Genomic DNA, 25,712 nt, shown 5'->3' on the forward strand with positions numbered 1-25,712 from the left:
TCATGCACAAAGTAGATGTCCTAACCCGGGATGAGTGTTTCAAGTTCCTTGGTGTCAACATCACCAATGATGTATCATGGTCCAAACACACCAAGACAGTCGTGAAGAGGTCACAACAACACCTTTCCCCCCCAGGAGACGGAAAAGATTTGGCATGGGTCCCAGGATCCTCAAAAGGTTCTACAGTTGCAAGGCAAGCGGTACCGGAGCACCAAGTCTAGATCCAAAGGGCTCCTTAAATGGCTTCTAACCCAAAGCCATAATACTGCTGAACAATTAATCAAATGGCCACCATGACTATTTACATCGACCCCCCACCCCCTCCTTTACACTGCTGCTATTATCTGTTTAATACCTACGCATTTCCTGAACTGCGTTGTTGGTTAAGGGTTTGTAATTAAGCATTTCACGGGAAAGTTCTACACCTGTTTTATTCAGTGCATGTGAATAATACAATTTTATTAGATTTGATTTGTGTGTGCGAGCATGCGTGTGTGTGTGAAAGTCAAGAGTTTGTGTGTGTGTGTGTGTGTGTGTGTGTGTGTGTGTGTGTGTGTGTGTGTGTGTGTGTGTGTGAGAGAGAGAGAGAGACTTGGTGATGTCAGAGCAACCACAGAGACAGCACGGACAATGTGTGAAGTGTGTGTGTGTGTGTGTCAGATACCAGGCTCATAACACAGTGCTGTGACCAGCTCTAATAAGATAGAACACCAGGCTCATAACACAGTGCTGTGACTAGCTCTAATAAGATAGAACACCAGGCTCATAACACAGTGCTGTGACTAGCTCTAATAAGACAGAACACCAGGCTCATAACACAGTGCTGTGACCAGCTCTAATAAGATAGAACACCAGGCTCATAACACAGTGCTGTGACCAGCTCTAATAAGATAGAACACCAGGCTCATAACACAGTGCTGTGACCAGCTCTAATAAGATAGAACACCAGGCTCATAACACAGTGCTGTGACTAGCTATAATAAGATAGAACACCAGGCTCATAACACAGTGCTGTGACCAGCTCTAATAAGATAGAACACCAGGCTCATAACACAGTGCTGTGACCAGCTCTAATAAGATAGAACACCAGGCTCATAACACAGTGCTGTGACCAGCTCTAATAAGACAGAACACCAGGCTCATAACACAGTGCTGTGACCAGCTCTAATAAGATAGAACACCAGGCTCATAACACAGTGCTGTGACCAGCTCTAATAAGATAGAACACCAGGCTCATAACACAGTGCTGTGACCAGCTCTAATAAGATAGAACACCAGGCTCATAACACAGTGCTGTGACCAGCTCTAATAAGATAGAACACCAGGCTCATAACACAGTGCTGTGACCAGCTCTAATAAGATAGAACACCAGGCTCATAACACAGTGCTGTGACCAGCTCTAATAAGACAGAACACCAGGCTCATAACACAGTGCTGTGACCAGCTCTAATAAGATAGAACACCAGGCTCATAACACAGTGCTGTGACCAGCTCGGATAAAATTAAACATAGAGGTGTACCACTAGCCTCCCAGTCGCTGCCCATGAAAAACATCCCAACAGCATGATGCTGCCACAAGCATGCTTCACCATAGGAATGGTGTTGGCCAGGTGATGAGTGGTGCCTAGTTTCCTCCTGACGTGACGCTTGGCATTCAGGCCAAAGAGTTCAATCTTGGTTTCACCAGACCAGTGAATATTGTTTCTCATGGTCTGAGAGTCCTTTAGGTGCCTTTTGGCAAACTCCAAGCAGGCTGTCATGTGCTTTTTACTGAGGAGTGGCTTCCGTCTGGCCACTCTACCATAAAGGCCTGATTGGTGGAGTGCTGCAGAGATGGTTGTCCTTCTGGAAGGTTCTCCCATCTCCACAGAGGAACTCTGGAGCTCTGTCAGAGTGACCATCGGGTTCTTTGTCACCTCTCTGACCAAGGCCCTTCTCCCCCGATTGCTCAGTTTGGCCGGGCATCCAGCTCTAGGAAGTCTTGGTGGTTCCAAACTTTTTCCATTTAAGAAGGATGGAGGCCACTGTGTTCTTGGGGACCTTCAATGCTGCAGAAATGTGTTGGTACCCATCAAGTTGTAGAAACAGCTCAAGGATGATAAATGGGAACAGGATGCACCTGAGCTAAATTCTCAAGTCTCATAGCAAAACGTCTGAATACTAATGTAAATAAGGTATTTCTGTTTTTATTTGTAAAAATTAGCATAAAAAAATCAAAAAAACTGTTTTCGCTTTGTAATTATGGGCTATTGTGTGTTGATTGATGAGGGGAAAAAATATTTAATCAATTTTAGAATAAGGCTGTAACGTAGCAAAATATTGAAAAGGTGAAGGGGTCTGAATAGTTTCCAAATGTACTGTATGCATGGATAAGATGCATCTACGTGACATATTTAGTGGAGCAAAGTGTGTCGTGGACAAGGTGTAGTGTGAAGTTAAGTGTCCTGTCATGATAACTAGTCACAAAATCTACAGTAGGATATGAGACATGACACTCCCAAGGTGTTCATCTGGGTAGTGTTTTATTAGGGAACAGTATGGAAAATGTTTGGAAACTTTAAGCAACGGAAAACAAAAAAATTGCGTTTGTTATTGGACAAATCCAGGGGTGTTATTCACTAGGAACCAAACGGAACCAACATTTTTCCAATAGAAACTGTAGTTTTCCTTGCAAAACTATGTCCGTTGCAAAACATTTTGCTACGGTGTATTACTCATGAATACACACCAGGTAGTCCCTGCTGCGTTTCAGTACACTTTCTTCCATTTGGTGCCTAATGACCACAGCCAAGGTTCAGTGTAGGTTGGCCACATTCAGGAAGGGAATGAGTCCTTTCATATCTAATCAATCAGGTGACAGTGTAACAGGGATAGTCTGGGCTGCCCGTGCTGTATTGTAAGAGTACAAGAAACAACCATTTGAACATAGTTGAATACTGGATAGCAGCCAGCCAACACAGTTGTACTACACAGGGTTGGAACCTACACTGTGGAATCATTTAAAGTACGTTAAGTTCCAAGGTATGGGACAGAAGAAATAAAATGACTTCTGTTTGGGCCTTTCAGGGCGGCAACATTTGAGGGAAAGTGCTTAATATAGTTGGACCCTTTGTAAGTATTTGAAATGTTGGAAGAGGAGGGACAGTAGGGCGTCATAGCGTCATTTAGGGAGTCATTCAATTTAGGACGTCACTCAGGACTCCCTCTTACAAGAGAAAAGAGAAAAAAATATATAGAGGGAATGACAGACAGAATGAGAAGGAGAAATAAATGGGGAGAAAAGAACAAAAGACAGAGAAAGAAAGAATGAGAGACTGAAAGAGAGTGAAAGAGAGAATGAGACTGAAAGAGAGTGAAAGAGAGAATGAGAGACTGAAAGAGAGTGAAAGAGAGAATGAGACAGTGACAGAGAATGAGAGAGAGCATGAGAGACTGAAAGAGAGTGAAAGAGAGAATGAGACAGTGACAGAGAACGAGAGAGCATGAGAGACTGAAAGAAAGTGAAAGAGAGAATGAGACAGTGAAAAAGAATGAGAGAGAGAATGAGACTGAAAGAGAGTGAGAGAGAATGAGACACGGAAAGAGTGAGAGAGAGAACGAGAGTGAAAGAGAGTGAGAGAGAGCATGAGAGACTGAAAGAGAATGAGAGAGAGCATGAGAGACTGAAAGAGAATGAGAGAGAGAATGAGACAGTGAAAGAATGAGAGAACGAGACAGTGAAAGGGAATGAGAGAGAATGAGAGACTGAAAGAGAGTGAAAGAGAATGAGACAGTGAAAAAGAATGAGAGAGAGAATGAGACTGAAAGAGAGTGAGAGAGAATGAGACACGGAAAGAGTGAGAGAGAGAACGAGAGTGAAAGAGAGTGAGAGAGAGAATGAGACAGTGAAAGAGACTGAGAGAAAGAGAGAAAGAGATTGAAAGAAATTGAGAGAGAGAATGAGACAGTGAAAGAGACTGAGAGAAAGAGAGAATGAGAGACTGAAAGAGAGAATGAGACTGAAAGAGAGTGAGAGAGAATGAGATGGAAAGAGTGAGAGAGAGAACGAGAGTGAGAGAGTGAGAGAGAGAATGAGACAGTGAAAGAGACTGAGAGAAAGAGAGAATGAGAGACTGAAAGAGAGTGAGAGAGATAACGAGACAGTGACAGAGTGAGAGAGAGAACAAGACAGTGATGGAGAAAGAAAAGGTGAGAGTGAGAGAAAGAGAGGAGGACAGATAGAGAACGACAGACAAAAAGAGAGGGAGGAAGGGGAGAAAGAAAGGGAGAGAAAACAGGGTGAGAAGTTACAGCAACACAAAGAGAAACAACTTGTAACCAGTTCTAATTAGATAGAACACCAGGCTCATAACACAGTGCTGTGACCAGCTCTAATAAGATAGAACACCAGGCTCATAACACAGTGCTGTGACCAGCTCTAATAAGATAGAACACCAGGCTCATAACACAGTGCTGTGACTAGCTCTAATAAGATAGAACACCAGGCTCATAACACAGTGCTGTGACCAGCTCTAATAAGATAGAACACCAGGCTCATAACACAGTGCTGTGACCAGCTCTAATAAGATAGAACACCAGGCTCATAACACAGTGCTGTGACCAGCTCTAATAAGATATAACACCAGGCTCATAACACAGTGCTGTGACTAGCTCTAATAAGATAGAACACCAGGCTCATAACACAGTGCTGTGACCAGCTCTAATAAGATAGAACACCAGGCTCATAACACAGTGCTGTGACCAGCTCTAATAAGATAGAACACCAGGCTCATAACACAGTGCTGTGACCAGCTCTAATAAGACAGAACACCAGGCTCATAACACAGTGCTGTAGGTTCATTAATGTATCAATATATACACCTGTAGTACAGTGAAAATAATCATACCGTTATCATGAGACGGCTGTTATCATGAGACTGGCTATTATCACGAGACTGGCTGTTATCATGAGATGACTGTTATCATGAGACTGGCTGTTATCATAAGACTGGCTGATATCATGAGACTGGCTATAATCATGAGACTGGCTGTTATCCTACTGAGGAGTGGCTGTTATCATGAGACTGGCTATAATCATGAGACTGGCTGTTATCATGAGACGGGCTATAATCATGAGACTGGCTGTTATCATGAGACGGGCTATAATCATGAGACTGGCTGTTTTCATGAGACTGGCTATAATCATGAGACTGGCTTTTATCATGAGACTGGCTATAATCATGAGACTGGCTATAATCATGAGACTGGCTATTATCATGAGACTGGCTATTATCATGAGACTGGATATAATCATGAGACTGGCTGTTATCATGAGACTGGCTATAATCATGAGACTGGCTTTTATCATGAGACTGGCTATAATCATGAGACTGGCTGTTATCATGAGACTGGCTATAATCATGAGACTGGCTATAATCATGAGACTGACTGTTATCATGAGACTGACTGTTATCATAAGACTGGCTTTCATCAGGAGACTGGCTATAATCATGAGACCGGCTATAATCATGAGACTGGCTGTTATCATGAGACTGGCTATTATCATGAGACTGGATATAATCATGAGACTGGCTGTTATCATGAGACTGGCTATAATCATGAGACTGGCTGTTATCATGAGACTGGCTATAATCATGAGACTGGCTATAATCATGACACTGGCTATAATCATGAGACTGGCTGTTATCATGAGACTGGCTATAATCATGAGACTGGCTATAATCATGAAACTGGCTATAATCACGAGACTGGCTATAATCATGAGACTGGCTATTATCATGAGACTGGCTATAATCATGAGGTAACAGTGAGTAGACAGGAACATGAATATGCATTTGAAAATTAACAGTGAATGTGAACAACCATTTACACAGGACCATAAAGAGGAACAGTTTGCACAAAGAGAGGCCATTGCCTCAGCCCAGCATAAGACAGACATGAATTGGGCCATGAGCTTCTGATTAGATTCCCATTGTGACTCTCCAGAGAACAAACACCGTACAGTGCCATCGAAAAGTACTCAGATCCCTCGACTTTTCCCACATTTTGTTACGTTACAGCCTTATTCTAAAATGTATTAAATTATTAAAAAACATCCTCAGTAATCTACACACAATACCCCATAGCAGTAATTTCAGAAGGCGACAGTCCGGTTCATGCCAGGGCGACAGGTGAGATGAGTAGAATGGGCCCACTGAAGAACTTCAGAGCGAACTGAATCTGGAACAAACAGAGCCTTTCTAGGATCGTTACCTGGGTTAGGCTCGTTCTGCTGAGCCTGGCGAATACAGGACTCGATCTCCCAGGAGACAGCGCGCAATGATGCAGGTGGATGGCATAATGGTCTCTGTGTCGGAACCTGTGTTGTCAACGGGGAAACTGAAGGGAGAGGGCGTCAGGCTTGTTATTCTTAGATCCGAGGCGATAAGTGAGTGTGAAGTTGAATATTCCAAAGAACATGGCCCACCTGGTCTGCCAGGAGTTCAGACGTCTGGATGTAGGATTGTCCGTCCACACGATGAAGGGGAGAACCGAGCCCTCCGACCAGGGACGCCACGCTTCAAGAGCCAGCTTCACAGCCAGAAGTTCCCGGTTACCTATGACAACATTTATTTCTGCAGGTGAGAGCTTGTTGGACAAGAAAGCACCTGGGTGGAGCTTCACATCAGAGGGGGAACGTTGAGACAGAACACCACCTAGTTCTGGGTCTGGCTGGGTGAGGATCAGAGCGGAAGTGAAGCGACGCTTCAGTCCCCGGAACGCTGCCACTGCCTCAGGGGACCAGTGGAACGAAGGTGGAGGTGAAAGGGGCTGCCAAATGGCTGTAGTCGCGGATGAAACGTCTGTAAAAATTGGCAAACCCCAGGAAACGCTGTACCTGCATCAGATTCGAGGACACAGGCGACTGCCCTGGCCTTGGCAGGGTCCATCCGTAACTGTCCTTGTGAAATTATGTAACACATAGACAAAAAATTGTCCAATCACATCCCTCAGAACGTCATTAACCAGGCTCTGCAAAACAGCAGGAGCATTAGTGAGACCAAACGGCATGGCCAAATACTCAGTGTCCAAGTGGTGTGTTGAATGCCGTTTTCTACTCGTCCCCCTCTCTAAATGCGGACAAGGTGGTAGGCATTCCGGAGGTCCAGTTTAGTGAACACCGTGGCACCATGGAGGGGGGCAAAAGCAGAACTTATTAGTGGCAAGGGGTACTTGTAACTAACAGTGATACTATTCAGCCAACGGAAGTCTATGCACGGCTCAGTGACCCATCTTTTATTTGACAAAGAAAAAAACAGCCCCTCCCGGAGAGAAAGTAGGCCAGTTCTGCAGCCAGGGAATCATGGATGCACTCTTCCATAGTCTCCTGCTCGGGGTCGAGAGAGGTTAAACAACCGGCTACAGGGGAAAGGAGCTTCAGGCTGGAGGTCAATAGCGCAGTCATACGGCCGATGAGGCGGCAGAGAGCCAGGGTGTGGTGCTTGCTGAACACAAGAGCTAGATCGTGATACTCTGGAGGAACTGATGACAGGTCCGGGGGTTCTGGAATGGACTGGGGCACAGACAAGGCATGGGGAAGGGCAGAATGTAGACAATTAGAGTGACAAAATGTACTCCAGGTGGTGACCTTTCCAGAGGGCTAGTCAATCTGTGGGTTGTGCAGATTGAACCAAGGATGGCCAAGAACCAGGGGAAATCTAGGGCAGTCGATTATGTGGAGACTGATCCTTTCCTGGTGATTCCCAGAGAGACGCAGGATGACCGGCACGGTTCTCTCACTGACATGGGCGAGGAGCTGTCCATTGAGAGCGTTGGCATCGATGGGTGAATCGAGTGGAACAGTGTCCAGACCCAACTGGGTAACAACACCTCGGTCCAGGAAACTCTCATCGGCACCCAAGTCGATGAAGGCAGGTAGAGAAAAAGCCTGGCTTTGCCATACAAGAGGGCCGTCTTGCAAGGGTCTGGAGGAAGATGAACCGGCGCTTGGCTCAACAGTATATCCCCCACAGCCATGGCCCAAGAAAGCGCTGCTCCACAGAGGCTGCCAATCAGGAAGGAATCTTGGCCCGTTTGCTAGTTATAAGCGTAGGGCTGTTGCTCGTATACCAGCGAACATTGTAACAAAAAGGCTCTGCAAGCTCAAAGGTTGCCGTCGTAACGCTCAGGGGCCGGAAGGAATGGCTCACAGAGCAGAGGAGGCAAACTAGGGGCTGGTTGTGAGCTCTGGGCAAAGGGTCGGCCCTGTAGGTCAGACAGGCTCCGTGAAAACTCCTTGATGTGCTCCAGAAGGGTTTTCAGGGCTTGGTCATGTTGCTCGAGCAGGGAGTCTTGACCGGCGAGGGTTTGGTGGAGAGGATCTGAGTCTGCTGGGTTCATGTCTTTAGCCAGATCGTACTGTCGCGCGGAGCGGAACAGGTGAACCCAAGAGCAGACTCAGACGAGGAGACTGGGTTGAGGTAACCAAGGTATTTATTGAAACACGGGGGGGGGAGATTGAGTGCAGGCCAGGGGAAGCTCGGGCGGGTTGCTGGAAACCAGGTGCGGAGGCTGAGGCGGTAGCGAGAGGTGGGGGGACAGGGTAAGCAGATTCGGAGGAGAATCTAAGGGAGTGTAGAGTGGAGAATCCAGGACAGAGTAGCAGGACTGACGAGAAGTCAGACTGGAGACAGGGACCAGAGTCAGAGCGGGCATAACTGTAGCGGAGCGGAAAACAGTGTTGAGCAAGGGAAACCAGGAACAACAGGAACAAACGGCTAGAACCATGGACTGACTGGACAGAGATTATGATCTGGCAGTGTGGAAGTGGCAGGACTGAGTATTCGAAGAGGTCTTGATTATGGAACAGGTTGCAGCTGGTGGGAATCTGCTCTGACTCCAGCACACCTGTCTCCGTCCACACAATCACACACACACACACACACACACAGAGAGAGGGAGAGGGAGAGAGCACTAGGGGAGTGGTGGCAGATCAAGGAGACACCGGGTGAGCACTAGAGGGTGTGGCAGGAGCAGAAGTGACAGTACTACAATATTTAATGATTGTACGAACAACTACACAGTGAAACTACTTGTATCTTGTGTGTGGGGGACTTAAAGGAATGTTCCTATGGTATTTCATGATACATTTGTTATTTGAACCAATGATTCTGCAAGTGCAAGGTTTCTTTGAAGATATGAATGTACAATGCAATGTTTTGAACATTGGACAGCTGTGTTACAAGTGAGGACTGTTTTGAGTTTTGCGCCTAGAGTTTTGAAAAATGACCACAAGGTTCTGAAATTAGTGCCAAAGTGACTGTAAAAAACTGTAAGTAGCTGGTCCTTTTCGGTTCATTGAGAAATCATTGAAAATATAATACTAAATTATTTAATTGGAATTTAAGTTTACTTTCTGAATTGACTGATTTCAATTTTTAGGACCCCAACCCTGGTGTGTGTGTGTGTGTGTGTGTGTGTGTGTGTGTGTGTGTGTGTGTGTGTGTGTGTGTGTGTGTGTGTGTGCGTGCATGCGTGCGTGCGTGCGTGTGTGTGTGTGTGTGTGTGTGTGTTTCTGTGTGCTTCCATCATGTGTGTGTGTGTCTGTGTGTCTGTCTGTCTGTCTGTCTGTGTGTGTGTGTGTGTGTGTGTGTGTGTGTGTGTGTGTGTGTGTGTGTGTGTGTGTGTGTGTGTGTGTGTGTGTGTGTGTGTGTGTGTGTGTGTGTGTGTGTGTCTGCGTGTGTGTTTGTGTGTGTGTGTGTCTGCGTGTGTGTTTGTGTGTGTGTGTGTGTGTGTGTGTCTGCGTGTGTCCACCAGCCTTATGTTCGTATATGAGCAGAACACTTTTCCCTTAAAAATAAACAAAGACATTTGAAATGAGAGAAAAAAAGCTTTGTGATGATATGAGTCACGACAGAAGTGAGTGATGACGTTCTTCCATTCAAGAAAATAGTCCCCGTTCTTATCTCTGTTTAGAGGGCCAGACAGTCCCCTTACCCCTTTAGGCATACAAATCAGGCATCTTGAGGACATAAACAGGAATTTCTAGATGTTGAGTCCTATACAGTTGTATATGTAGAAAGTGGTCCTTTATGTCCTAGATAGAAAATGCTACAGTACATGAACTGATTCATTCAAGAACATTTTTAGAAATTGTTTTTTTCCTACATGTTCTGGTTTATTGTGGTAAAGGTAAAAAGAAAACTACGGAGGCATATTTTTTGTGAGTGAAGTTTTGTAAAGGTTTGTATATTGTGCTCATTACATATTTCACCTTTGGTTGGCCATGATAATCTCACTTTCACAATGAATCAGTGAATCAGTGAATCAGTGAATCAGTGACAGAGGCTGAACGTTCTAAATATCCTTTCGTAATGATGTAGTGTAGGTAGTAAAACAGATTTCAGTTCAGCCTGACTGTTTTCTAAAACCATACAGTGCATTCAGAAAGTAATCACACATTTTTTTTATATTATTATTTAACTAGGCAATTCAGTTACGAACAAATTCTTATTTTCAATGACGGCCTAGGAACAGTGGGTTTAACTGCCTTGTTCAGGGGAACAGCGGGTTAACTGCCTTGTTCAGGGGCAGAACGACAGATTTTTACCTTGTCAGCTCAGGGATTCAATCCAACAACCTTTCGGTTACTGATCCAAAACTCTAACCACGAGGCTACCTGGCTTACCTGCTGCCCCAGTTTAAAACAGATCAAATGTCGAGGTTGTGTCACTGGCCTTTGACCCCATAATGTCAAAGTGGAATTGTGTTTTTAGAAATGTTTACAAATGAATTAAAAATGATAAACTGAAATGTCTTGAGTCAATAAGTATTCAACCCATTTGTTATAGCAAGCCTAAATAAGTTCAGGATTAGACAATTGCTTAACAAATTTCATAAGTTGCATGTACTCACTCTGTGTTCAATAATAGTGTTTAAGATGACTACCTCATCTCTGTACCTCACACATCTGTAAGGTCCCTCAGTCGAGCAGTAAATTTCAAACACAGATTCAACCACAAAGACCAGGGTGGTTTTCCAATGCCTCGCAAAGAAGGGCACCTATTGGTAGATGAGTAAAAAAAATATCCCTTACACGTTGGATTGTATATCAACACACCCAGTCACTACGAAGATACTACAAAGATACAGGCATCCTTCCTGACTGAATTGCTGGAGAGGAAGGAAACCGCTCAGGGATTTCACCATGAAGCCAATGGTGACTTTAAAGCAGTTAGTATAATAGGTGATAGGAGAAACGGATGGATCAACAACATTGTAGTTACTCCACAATACTAACCTAATTGACAGAGTGAAAAGAAGGAAGCCTGTACAGAATACAAATATTCCAAAACATGCATCCTGTTTGCAATAAAGTAATACTGCAAAAAATGTGGCAAAGAAAATAACTTTATGTCCTGAATACAAAGCGTTATGTTTGGGGCAAATCCAACACAACACATCACTGAGTACCACTCTTCATATTTTCAAGCATGGTGGTGGCTGCATCTAATGGAATAGAGTACAATCAAAATCCTAAAATAAAGGTTCAGTCAGCTTTCCAACAAACACTGGGAGAGAAATTCACCTTTCAGCAGGACAATAACCTAAAACGCAAGACCAAATAAACACTGGAGTTGCATACCAAGACGGCATTGAATGTTCCTAAGTGACTTAGTTACGGTTTTGACTTAAATCGTCTTGAAAATCTATGGCAAGACTTGAAAATGGCTGTCTAGCAATTATCAACAACCAACTTGACAAGCTTGAAGAATTTTTAAAAGAATAATGTGCAAATATTGTACAATCCAGGTGGGCAAAACTCTTAGTCTTACCCAGAACTACTCACAGATGTAATCACTGCCAAAGGTGCTTCTAACATGTACAGACTCAGGGGTGTGAATACTTATGTAAATTAGATATTTCCAGATTTTCCTTTTCAATACATTTGCTACAATTTCTAAAAACATGTTTTCACTTTGTCATTATGGGGTATTGTGTGTAGATGGGTGAGATATATATATTTTTAATCCATTTTGAATTTACGTGCTACATGTTTACTTGCTAGTCATTTACCAGACTCTCTTATCCAGAGCAGCCTTACAGGCTGTAACACAACAAAATGTGGCATAAGTCAAGGGGTTTGAACACTTTCTGAAGGCGCAGTACATATTGTTTCCTGTTTCCTAAAACCATACATACTGTTTCCTGTTTCCTAAAACCATACATACTGTTTCCTGTTTCCTAAAACCATACATACTGTTTCCTGTTTCCTAAAAACATACATACTGTTTCCTTAAACTACACATATCTCACAGAGGCAATAGAAAATGCACCCAGAATGAGAAATACTGTACACTGTAACAAATTACTGTAAAAAAAAGGAGCAATATATTATGCAATTGCCGTATATTTACAGCAAAATACTGTGAATTATGGTGCATTGTGGGAAAATGCTGTGGGCGGCATTGTAAAATGCTATATTTGTTGCACCCGTTGTGCCCCACAGAATACATTACCATACTTTTTTTGTTTATATATATTTGTCCTGTAAATGTACAGTATTTGGCTACTGCTCTGGCAGTAATTTACTGCAATTCATTACCACCCCACAGAATACAGTACCATACTGTATTTTTGGAATCTGAAAAAAACTTTTCCTGTAAATCTACAGTAATTTGCTGGCTACTGTGCTGCCTGTCATTTACTGTAATTCAGTACTACCCCCATAGAATACAGTAAACTCCTGTAATTTTGGAGCGCCAAAAACCTTTTGTGGGTGCATGCTATTGTCGTGGCTCAATAACACATTTTGAGGCATGCCTTGTAAAAGGCTATACTGGTTATATTAGGTGATATGTGGTAGTGGTTCCCTAACAATTAAATGTATATACAGAACAGATCAGAGTGGCAGCAAGTCTTTGAGTTTTTAGCCATGTCCTTTTGATATTTTCGGATGCTTTTGTTTAGGCCTCTAGACGTGTAGGTGATACAAATGCCAAATATTCTGAAATATACTGTAATATACAAATACCAGGCAGCCAACCTGCTTGCACTAGTCCTATGTAATTACAGTGAAATACCAACATGACTTCAGTAGCATTTACTTTAAATGAGTGTAGTAAGCTAAATATTGTACTATGTCATTGCCCAGCATTTTACAGTACCTTACAGGAAGCTGGTGGCATGTTGCTGTAAATTTTACAGTAATGTAATTTACACTAGCCAGAGACAGGAAAAGAAACATACAAAAGGTATTTAGTTACAAATACAAGTCATTTTGAAGACCATTGTATGTTCAACTACAACAACATTCCCAGTAGCGGTCACAGAAACGTTTTACTTGCTGTGACTGTGAAATGTGTGTTTTTTATCAACCTGAATGCACAGGACTGTAAGTCGCTCTGTACAAGAGCATCTGCTAAATGACCAAAAAATGTAAATGTGAAAAATTAAACTGTTACAAAATAGGCTACATGAATTGTAGTTCAGGCCAGTTAAATATAAATTACAAACTAGTTATAGAAAGTATCCTGCAAACAGTTTACTAACTACGGTGCTTAAGACCTACATCAAATACATGTGACAGAAATACTGCCGTTGTTGGCACTAGTTACCGGCACTGTACACCTGCATCAGTTTACCAACCACTGTGCTTCCAGTAAATGCACTGTAAATTCTAGAAATACAGCATGTTACTGTAATCAGGTGTTCCAGTAATATGCGGTAAATTTGTGTTACATTTAAGGTCCTGTAAATCTACAGTAATTTACTGGCTTTTTGTGCTGCCAGTAATTGACTGTAAAAATGACAGGAAATGTTTTACGGCGTAGTCATAAAAATCTCACTATTACCCTGTATATTATGAAGGACACCTTGAAAAGCCATGTCCAGAGAGACACAGGTTATACCACTAATTCACAGCATTCCAGACCTAAACTTGACTAGTTTTAGTAAACAATCCCAGCGGGAATAATTTGTCATGTGACGTCACGGCTCTGCTCATGGATCCCTCATTAGCCCTCCTTCCACTGCTTATTTCCGGGTTATTCACTAATTGCAGAAAATATGACATAATAGGTCTATGAACGTTGTTTGGTACTAGCTCAGAGATATAGATTTTGTTTCCATGATTTATAACACATTAGTAACACATTAACCACCAAAACATCTTTCAGAATATGTGTTTTTGTTTTTGTCGCACTGCTTTACTTTATCTTGGCCAGGTCGCAGTTGTAAATGAGAACTTGTTCTCAACTGGTCTACCTGGTTAAATAAAGGTTAAATAAATACAAAATGACAGACAGGCCCGTTTGTTAACTACACTAATATGTATGCCTACACCAGACGTTCTCACACGCTATCACAGATCAGTAAAATAAGGCATAGCCTAGACACCCTTCACACACATGCACGGATGACACCATGGGCTTAAATATACACATGGACGGTGTCAAACCTCGACAAAGAACAATTGTATTTGTTGTATTTAGGTATCTTAAATCTAAAAAGTTATTAATGTTTAATGACATTACGTGTCCATAGCCTATATGTATAACAAAGGACTGCGATGATTTACCATTGTTTAACATTCATTGACGGTCAACTTCTGTTCACGTGATAACGCCCCGACAAAATGCTATTTCAAAGGGAAGGGATTTTCTGATGTCATCGTTCTAGTGGCCTCTGTCATAGCCTCTGTTAAACACTCTCGGGTTAGCTGTTACCTTGCGCTGAACACGAGAACAGACAAAGAGGTGGTGATTTTAGCGGTCCAGGGGTGATAGGCCTATAGGCTGGCTACCTTTCTCAATGGAGACGATGAAATCCCAAGAGAGTCGACGTTTCTGGCCAGGGTGTAACATGGCGTAGGGAACGAACGCCAGAGCCCTTCTTCGTCAAGTCAGGCTCTCACCTACAGAAAACGGAAAAACAGTCGTATCATTAGTTCTGTTAGATTGATAGAGCATTGTCATTGAAATATTAAACAACTGAGTGGAAGAGGGTAGTCCCGTGCGCACAAATACAGAGGCTTTGAAAGAATGTGGAGATTGCATGAAGGCCATACGTCAACAATGCACATGCAGTGAAACGTCTTAAATTCACACTAATTTAGTGACTGCTTCGAGAGATTCTAAAACAGGTAAACGTTGCCTTGGCTGTTTCCTACATATAGCTCAAATATTTTCCGAGACAGTTTAACAATTATTAGAGAACACAGATATGCCTAGTTAGGCCATGGCTACTCAATGCATCGCTGTCTATCCATATTGCTCCACGCACACAAACTACAAAACATGACGTTTATATTTAGCCAATGGTATTGGCATTTAATGCATGCAGTGGCGTTCAAATACCAAAATAGTAATTAGGAAGTATGTAGGCTACCTATCCGAAATGCACATTACAACAACTATACAACACCATGAAAAACAGTGGTTGTGTGTCCAATAAGAGACAACCAACTCTGGTTTGATCAAGGTTGGTTCAAAGCAAGAAGTTTACTTTTATCTCAGTAGCAAAATCTCCACTGTCAAGTGTAAACTATTGTTTTATCTCAGTAGGACTATCTCTACTGTCAATTGTAAACTATTGTTTTATCTCAGTAGGACAATCTCTACTGTCAATTGTAAACTATTGTTTTTATCTCAGTAGGAAAATCTCCACTGTCAAGTGTAAACTATTGTTTTATCTCAGTAGGAAAATCTCCACTGTCAAGTGTAAACTATTGTTTTATCTCAGTAGGAAAATCTCCACTGTCAAGTGTAAACTATTGTTTTTATCTCAGTAGGACAATCTCTACTGTCAATTGTAAACTATTGTTTTTATCTCAGTAGGAAAATCTCCACTGTCAAGTGTAAACTATTGTTTTATCTCAGTAGGACTATCTCCACTGTCAAGTGTAAACTATTGTTTTTATCTCAGTAGGAAAATCTCCACTGTCAAGTGTAAACTATTGTTTTATCTAAGTAGGACAATATCCACTGTCAAGTGTAAACTATTGTATGCTCTTTATATGCGTACACTACTGTCTCAAATACTTTTCACCATAAGAAAACAAACCTATGCCAAGAGCTAGCCAAATAAAGGCTCGAGCATGGGTGGCATGAAGCCCCATTTATGTTTATTTAGTGACTAACTTGAGCTGCAGATTGACAGAGTGTGACGGCACTGAAATAGGGCCGAGGAAGAACAGTGTCGTCAGATTGGTGAACATGTGACACTGTCCATGGTGCTGAACGGGAGTGCCACTGGTGCGTTCGTTGTTTCTTTCTCATAATAAATAGGAAAACAACCTTTGACCTCTCGGGATAATTCCCACATCTTATACATTATAAAGTTACACTCGAAGCTTCAGTTGAGTTTGTATGCATGTTGTTACAAGTCTTGTCATTTGACGAGGCCAAGGATATGTGGTGTCATTCACCGCAGACTAGAAGTAGGCCTATTGATATGAGTTCTGGATGTCTTGCAATGCCATTACATCATTCTTATAAATAGCCAACACTTGACTGTACGGATTAGTAGCAAACTATTTTGAATGAAACAATTAAATACTATTCCCACATTCATATAATTGCCCCTGAAACGGTTGAGCTGAGGCATAATGGTCGGGGAAACCCTAGACTCAGGGAGAATAGAGTATAATACATCTTCCGGTGTATGCTTTTTAACTTTGTTTTTCGGGTGTAAATTGAGTTGTGTCATTATAGCAGTATTTTACTCTATCGAACTGGACAAGGAGTAAAAAACTGCGAGTTTTGTTTTCATGGTTTTGCGCATGTGCACAAGTGTGATGCATGGGAAAGATGCTCCATGCTGTTGGAAGTAAATTTGAGGAATGTGTCGGAGTTTGTCAACTGATCAATCAATTCAAATTGGGCTTCCACGTTAACTTATATGGCCCACAGATGTAAGGATGTGCTCCATGCTTTATGCTTGATGAAAGGGGCAGCGGCGGGCGATGCTCGAGGGGGAATAGGCTACATATCAAAATATTGGGGGGAAACACGCGTGTGTGTATGTGTGTGTGTGTGTGTGTGTGTGTGTGTGTGTGTGTGTGTGTGTGTGTGTGTGTGTGTGTGTGTGAAAGAGAGAAAGAGTCGGCAGGGTGAAATAAAATAAACATCTCAGTCTATCCGCTCCTATTAGAGCACGGCTGCACACAGCACGGCTCTTTCTCTCTCTCTCTCTCTCACACACACACACACACACACACACACTCTCTCTCTCTCTCTCTCTCTCGCTGCACGGTCACTATTGTGAGGCAGCAATAGTATAGTTAACAGTGCACTATAATGAATAGGGTATCATTCGGGATGCCGCAGCCTTATTTCTCAGCAGGGCGTTCTGCGTACCACTGAGGGGACTATAGTATGTACTGATGGTGTGGATCTGGGGGGTGTGGTGCTATGAACTGATTGACATCACATTACTCCAAGTTGAGTCAAAAACATTTTCAGAAACTCTGGAGCTGAGAAATCTTTTAAGTATCCCCGGGTTGGGAGGCACACCGAAGTTTGGAAATGGGACCTTAGGCTAACGATAAAAACAAATAACAAACCAAGTACAATTAACACGTAACAATTATATAAAGTAGGCCCACTAACAATGATAACAATAATCCGAATAAAAATAAGTATGAACATAATATGAACAATAATTATAGCAACAAAAAAATGATCATGTGAAAAAGCAAAAGGGGGGAAAAAAGAGACTAAAAATAGATTTTGTTGAAAAAAAATTCACGAAGCGTGCTTGCAAGACGTCTTGCGATGTGACTCGGCGAATGCGCCCTCCGCCAATGCTTTTTGGGGTAAGGGCTTCCCAGCTTGATAGTTATGTACAGCAAGCCCAGACCGCAAAAAGATTCGCGAAGGACAGATCAGATCGGCTTCTGTCTCTACATCCTGTCGAGAGTCCGTGAGTCTTAAGCAAGCGACATCAAAAAAGGTCGCTTCCTCGCTTATCTCCCGTCCCGGATTGGGTGCATCCAGCCATCAGCAACCCTAGGTAACTGTGTGACTCCAACTGAATCACACATTATGAGGCTAGGCGGGAGGGGGGAGGGTGTTCCATGCGAAGCTACATCAAAATGCCAACGCTACTGCATTCTACCGCTGTCCATGGTCCTGAATCCTTCTCCGTAGTTTCATTTCTCCCACTTCTCCCTTATTCTCCCTTCTCACCCCCAGTCCCTCTCTCTCTCGAATATCATTTGGTCCAAATGCACAATTGTTGAAGCCAGTTTGGTCGTTTAGGCGCTGAGTATCAGAAGGAGCACTGTTTTTATTTTTTTCCCTCTCTCTCTCTCTCTCTCTCTCTCTCTCTCTATATATATATATATATATATATATATATATTCCCCTCGTTCGTGATGTCGCCTAGTGGAGAACTAGCTCGCTGTAGCCGCTCGAGCGGTCTGTGTAAGGAGGGAGCAAGAAGTAATCTGCTCGCAATAAATAGAGAGCAGTGAGGGATCTTATTGGAGCAAACGAAAACTCGTCATCGACCAATCGGTGTCTCGCTCATATAGGGACCCCCCTTTTTAAAAAAAGAAAAAGAAAAAAGAAAAAGAAAGGGGAAACCAAATTGTGTCCTAGCTGGTGAAAGTGACTTGATAAATGCGACCGAATAAGGTTTTTATACAAAGAACATCTGGGTGGATTTTATATCGATTGATCGATTGATTCTCGATTCGTGCATGGATTGCATCTTACCTACGGCTAATGCGAGTTGGCATACACAAATCAGATCACAATTAATTATATCCGGTTTAAAATGATGGAAAAATAAATCACAACAGGTTAGCTATTAAAATCCTTACTGCATCCCAAGTGACAACCCTTCATATGTTAATACAATTGCATGCATATAGACTAGACACGAACCATTTTGAAACGCTCATATGAATGTGGCGCCACAGAACGCATGTGAACCAGGCGTGGGAAAGCGCTGCAGCGCCCTCCACGCGATAACAACAACACGACAAGCATCTGAAGTGATTCTATTGTATGACCAGCGAGGGTTCACTGGATGGTACCACTGATAGTGAGGACACGGGGGTCTCTCAAAACACACTTGCTGTCAGTACCACATGTTAAAGATTCAGAATTTTACCAAGTGCCATCCAGAATGACAATGAAGGCTCCAACACAGAAGGAGAAGAAGAAGAAGAATAAGAAGAAGAAGAAGAAGAAGAAGAAGAGTCGGAACAAAACACCAGAATGATAATAATAATACGTCAATAATAACAATAGTCACCTAGCCCAATTCTTCAACTCTGCACACACTAATGGTTAAACAATCTTTAATGGACTTAATAAATTTAGATCAATCGGGAAAGTTACAGAATAGCAAAACTCTACTTACCCTTGAAGTTATTTTCTCACAGTCCCATGTCTCTCTGTTTTTAGACCCCATCCATTTGTTTTTGTTTTTTTCCCTGTGTACTTGTTCCTCTTGGAACAAGGAAAGTTACTGTACCGAGTAGGAGTCTGGGTCACGCTCTATGTATGGGTCTTCCCTCCCCAATGTGTGTCTCGTTTTATCCCAAACCAAGACCCCCCCCCCCCTCCTTCCCTCCTTCTCCTCTTCCTCCCCACCGCCCCACTATCCCTGAAACTCTCTTCTCCTGCATCAAGTTGGTGCCACGATTAGTAAAGCATGCAGGGTACAGGAACGAGGTAGTATTCAGGGGGACATCAATGAAAATGTATCAAAAACGTTGCCCAGTCCCTGCTGGGTATTTTTAATGGGTGCTATTTTCATTTGCGACCGTCTGTCCAGTCAGTCACGATTCTCTCCCTCCGTCTGCACTGCACAGTGACTGCCTCTCCTGACGCAGCCAACGCGCACATTACTCAGTTTAGCTGTCACGACTCGAGAATCCGTGGTTTCCACTGAAATTACACGGCCCGACATTTAATTATTGAAGGAAGGAGATGTGTCTCTATATCTGGTGCTGACTTTGGATAAAGGATGAGTAAATGCGAAGGTTTTTTGAAAGGTGGAAGTAATATAACAGGTGAATGGTTACACACTCTATCACAACACGAGCCAGTCATTGACGATGCATTTTTCCATGATATGACACTGTAGATGTCGTGTACTGCAAACTCTTCTCCCGCGGCGAAAATAATGCTATATATAGGCTATCGGACAAAAGTCGTGCGAGGACTGTAGCTATGAGTGAGTGAGCATGATTATTGTGTGACGTGAACGAAACTGCAGGCAGATACGAGCGTTGGTTGAACTCGATTCAATATTTTGACATGCGACACATTGCTTAGGCTACTTTAATATATGGGCCCTACATCGTTGCTAAATTGGCTGTGATTGCTTCGACACTTCCATAATTGTATGGGTGATTCCTTGCCCATTTGGCAGCCCAATATCTTGTTGTCAAACCATCAATATCGACCGCCCCTCTTTACCACATCTACAGTATAACGTTACTGTGGAGAGAAGTCTAACCAAAACAGGAATTTGGCGGTACGGTCTATGGCCCTCAAATCACGACCTCTAGAATCGCTCCCTAATTCAAATAAAAAACGAGGTTCGTCTTCACTTTGTCATAAAGTCATGCATATGGGATTGAAAAGCAGCATTGCCCAAAAACAGCAAACGGTAGACTATTTTTTCAATGAAACGTGGATGGTGACGATCACATTGTTTAAGAATGAAGAAACAAATGTTTTGGGGATGCTTCAGAAGATGGGGTATACGGTCGTATCATACGGTATAGCCTATAGATAGCTTGATACACTGAAGATGGCAATGCATGACGTGTGCAGAAGGGTAATCCAAGTCTACCCGCCTCTCGCCTCCCTGTCTTAGCCCTACACATTATCTGTTTAAACTGTTCAAACGACGCTGGCGGGAAGAAGACTATGTTACTCTATGATATGTAGCAATAGTTAGGCAACATGTAAACTAATTACAACAACAACAACAAAATACTGTAACTGTAATCAGTTACGTTACCAGCAAAAAAATATTGCAATCAGATTACAGATACTTTGAAAAACATGGATTATTTTTCAATTCAGAAAGGATGTTTGCGGAAAAATACATGACACCTTTCTGTTTTTCTCAAAGACATTCAATTCAGCATTCAAAAAAGACGCAAGTTTAAATTTGTTCCACCTGAGCTAGTCTGACCACAAATCAGAGAACACACACCAAATGCGTTTGATGGATCCTTGTTGTTTTCTTCTAATGCCTGTTAAAGGGAAAGTAATACAAGTAAAAGTAATCAGATTACATTCCCGAGTTTGGGGAATCCCAAAGTTACATTACTGATTACAATGTTGGATAGGTGACTAGTAACTGTAACGGATTACACTTAGAAAGTAACCTACCCAACCCTGTATATAGCCTATGTTACGCTCTGCTGCTACAGTCTACCTGCTACTGGCGAACTCATTCAAAGCTAACGACAATCGGGAGTTTCATGTAGGCTATTGATCCTGAGGGAAAGGACTCAGCCTCCGATCAGGCTCCGCGAAAGAGCAAACGTTTTCATTCATTGAAATCCCATTGGTTTCGTTTCCGAACACGCGCGCCTAAGGTTTGGTGATGTACGGAACCCCCCTGGTGCCATTCGATGTTATTTTCAGCACCATTACTGTTGGACAGCTCTGGGTTTCCCCAAGTCGGTACAACGTTTCAGGCTGCAGCTCCCACTTTTCATCGTTGCTCGTCTCCTTTCTTCCTCTCCTCCGCCTCCTCCTCCTCCTCCTCCTCCTCCTCCATTCCTGTCTTTATGCATCCTCTTAAAAAAGGGGGAAATTAGCGCAGATTAGGCTCATCAGAGAAGGATTTTCCCTCGCAAGCTTATGTTTTTTTGGCGGGAGGAAAGAGATGTGAAAAGAGACGCAACAGCGCCAACAACAGACAAAGGAGATTGAACTTGCTATTTTACCAGTGGGGTGATTCCCTTTCCTGCAGAGAAAGGCTGCATGGTTTCATTTGAATGTTGTCAAAACCGATAAAAATAAGACCAGGAACTATAGTCTTTTTCGGTTACTACGTTGTGAACTAAATGGGATGGGAAGCACGACAAGACTCAACAGATAAGCAACAGAGCAAAAATGACAAACTGAGAAAGTACATTGAATTAAAAACATCGCACATTCAAAGTCTCACTTACCATATAGCAGGGGCCAGGGACCACTTGCAGAACCGAGGGAATGAGAAGAAAATAAACAAATTTACAATGCATTCATAAACATGCTCTACTGACACATGGAATAACACATTGGGTATAAACAAATATTCAGCCCATGCTTCATAAATAGCCTTAATATGGCACGTCCAAGTTTTCTCAGGATCGGCTTCCTTTTTATACAAGTGAGACCCTCTGTCTATTTCTGGCGCGCGATCAAACCATGGTGCTATTTTTAGGTCGCAGTAAGTCGGGAAAAAAACACTCACAAAGGCATCGCTCAGGAACGTTACGTGGAGCGCATGTAATGAAGGCTACATACATTTTCATCTACCAACTCTGCACAAGAGTTGCCTCTCCGTATCGCTCTCATTCGTACTTGTCGTATATTATTGTTATTATGTATATTTGATTTCGCGTGCTCTCGCTCAGCTCTTCTGGCGCCTTCTCGCGCCTGTCTCCATGCAACTTTCGCTGAAGAATTCACTACACAGCAGTTGGTTGATTTGCAATTCAGAAAATAGGCCTATACATAAGAAATATATCAGGTCCCTTCACATAACATGGATAACCCCACGTTATCCCGGTGGTTTAGGCTTTTTATCGGAAAAAAATAAGCTTGCTGACGAAAAAAGAAAAAAGCCCTATTTTTTTGTGGAGGGGCTGCGTCAGTTACTAGGCATTGACGTCACGTTCAGATTCTCCCCACTTTACAGCCTATAGCGCCTGATTAAAGACGCCGCCTCGACATTTGCTGTCTGTCCATCTTTTAATTTGCTTTGGAAATAAAATGGCTGGGTAATATTAAGGGTGGAGAGGCTAGAAACGGCCATGTAGCCTATGCGTCTCCTATGGCGCTATAGTACGAATTAACAATTTTCTCCATCTCCCCCGCCCCTGTGTCTCAAGCGCTTTTCTCGTCCACTAGATTGGTATGAACTGTAGTCTTGAGGCTTGGTTCCCATCCGTGTATTTGCTAGGCAAACATTCTATCTGAGCTGGTGACAATAACAATACAATCTCTATATGCTCGCTGTCCGTACCCACGCGCTAGACTCGCTCACCAGCGGAATCGACTCACAGTGAGAGCAAAACTGTCAGAGCAAGCACAAGCGCACCAACACGCCAGATACAACCTGTGCACACACCCTAGCTCTAAATAGTCTCTCTCGTATCCTTATCCCCCTCCCCAATCTCCATCCCCCTACTCTCCTTTCCCGGGTTCACCCTAACCTCTTGCCAGCATGCACCAGCGTGAAAAGTCACGAGATACCGGTGTGTGTGTGTGTGTGTGTGTGTGTGTGTGTGTGCAAAAAGTCATCTCAGAGGGAAAAAAAGGTTGCGTCCGTCGCAGTGGTTGATGCTATTTATAATGCGTATTGGCTTGTATTATGATGAATAGTACACTGTATTTCCGCTGTCTGCTGCAGCTTCCACTCTGCAGCGGAGAGCAAGTTGGGGCAGCTCCTGACACTAAGGGCGGGGTGGAAGTGAGCTGGGGCTTTTAGAAAGCTATAGAAGTTCCATTCATAACTAGATATTGACAGAAACCGTAGGATCATAAACGTTGGGGCACCTCTTGTTTTGCTCCCTATAAACTGTTGAAAAGCCTTGGATACTACTTTTTTACAGGACCAGCTTTTTCTTGTAGTCAATTCTGGGATTCTAACCAACGACCTTTAGGTTACTGGTCCAACGCTCTTCACCGCTAGGCTACCTACTACAACACTACTCTAGCACCATTTGTATTGTTGCTTGAGGTTACCCCTTGCCTTCTTCCCTCATCTCTTCCATCCCTCCTCTCCCTCTCTCCAGCCCCCTACCCGCCCACACCCTTCTCTTTCTCTCTCTCTCTCTCTCTCTCTCTCTCTATTCTCTCTCTCTCTCTCTCTCTCTCTCTCTCTCTCTCTCTCTCTACTCTCTCTCTCTCTCTCTCTCTCTCTCTCTCTACTCTCTCTCTCTCTCTGCTCTCTCTTTCTCCCTCTCTCTCTCTACTCTCTCTCTCTCTCTCATCCACCTTTGCTGCAGCTGCAATCTTTCAATCAGTGAACCAGCAACAAATATCAATGAGCGGGACTATCAGTGAAGAGCACCAAGATCGCCGCACGGTGTCGCCACATTCAGCCCGAGTTCTCTCCCTCCAATCCACCCTGGAGCATCGTCTTCCACTGCTTTCAATGGAGCTTTCTCTCGGATTAATGAAAATATCAGCTGGAGCATTTGTTTTAACGAGCTAGGGTCTCCCCGACTCGAACATAACTACATAAGGCGTGCCCTGAAAACGACCTACGTTTCCAATGGTAGGCTAAAAAGAACCTGGAGGGTAAAAGTAGATGCAGGCTAGCGCCTCCGTTTAGATACTGTACTCTTTGAATAATGTACAGTGCATCGGAAATTACTCTAAAAATATTAGATCAATGCGCCAGCCCAGATGTAAAGCCAAACTAGTTGCCATAGCATAAACTATTTTATTCCTTTGCCTAGCCTATATAATGTCCCTGTTTTTATGTTGAGAAGTATATTTTACTTCAAATGTTGAAAACGCCCTCCCAGATATTTCAATATCACGTTTTATATCCGCCATCTTCCTGAAGTTATCAGAACTCAATGGTGATGTAAAGTTCAGAAGGGGGCAAATAAAAAGCACTGCGTAAAAAAAAACGTGGTGAGATTGGCAGCACAGTGGCGCTGTCCATGGTGCTGAAAAGTTACGAGGGGCGCAGTAGAATATTGCCCGACCGTGGTTAGATTAGCCGCAAGGTGACGCTGTCCATGGTGCTGAGACGTTAATAGACGCAAAATGTATGCTTACTTATCTCATGCGAGTCCATAAAAACGAGTAGACCTATAGCCTATAGGGACCAATTGCAACGTCGTTGTTTATTTTGTCGTCATAACAACACCCATACAGTGCCTTTAGGACACGCATACAGCCTAGCGAAATAATTGCTCTTGAAGACCTAATGTCACACGCTATGACAAGGGAAAGAGGGTCACCAAAACTACGAAACTACGAAGGTAGGCTAAACGTTCAAATAACTCAGTCGATGTCATTCGGATGACGTACATCAGCGGAATATAAAAGAAGTTCTCGCTGACGCAACTCCCACATGAACACATTATCAAAGTATAACAGTGTAGCCTACAAAAAAAGTGCTTACCTCTTAGCTCGTGAATCAATGTTACAGCTTTGTCTATTACGCGCCACGTGCGGAGCTGCCATGGACAGCTATAGGCTATGTGCCATCCATGCTCTCTCTCTCTCTATATATAAATATATATATATATATATATATATATATATATATATATATATATATATATATATATATATATATATATATATATATATATATCCCTACCCCCTCCCTCTCTCCCTCTCTCTCTCTCTCTCTATATATATATATATATATATATATCCCTACCCCCCTCCCTCTCTCTCTCTCTCTCTCTCTCTCTCTCTCTCTCTCTCTCTCTCTCTCTCCCTCTCTCTCTCTCTCTCTCTCAGAGAGCTGTTACTAGGCATCCCAGCAGAGTACCGGGCTAAGCGACGGAACCCCAGCAC

At 42.9% G+C, this 25,712-nt stretch overlaps 1 long non-coding RNA gene across 2 annotated transcripts in view; it reads right to left on the bottom strand.

Moving 5' to 3' along the window:
• Positions 1-25,406, bottom strand: part of LOC149983695 (uncharacterized) — a 44,960-nt gene extending 19,554 nt beyond the window's left edge. Inside the window, exons 1-3 of one of the 2 annotated variants that reach the window (XR_016495089.1) lie at positions 25,309-25,406; positions 22,133-22,155; positions 14,783-14,893 (exon numbers count right to left, since the gene is read on the bottom strand). This is a non-coding gene — a long non-coding RNA (uncharacterized LOC149983695). Of the gene's footprint in view, positions 1-14,782; positions 14,894-22,132; positions 22,156-22,416; positions 23,232-25,308 lie in introns of those variants that run through there. The other variant, XR_016495090.1, reaches the window with a different exon arrangement.
• Between the last annotated feature and the right edge of the window lie 306 nt (positions 25,407-25,712).

This window comes from Oncorhynchus mykiss, chromosome 4, assembly GCF_057628025.1.
Source record: "Oncorhynchus mykiss isolate SJ-2025 chromosome 4, ASM5762802v1, whole genome shotgun sequence".
Lineage (NCBI taxonomy): Eukaryota > Metazoa > Chordata > Actinopteri > Salmoniformes > Salmonidae > Oncorhynchus > Oncorhynchus mykiss.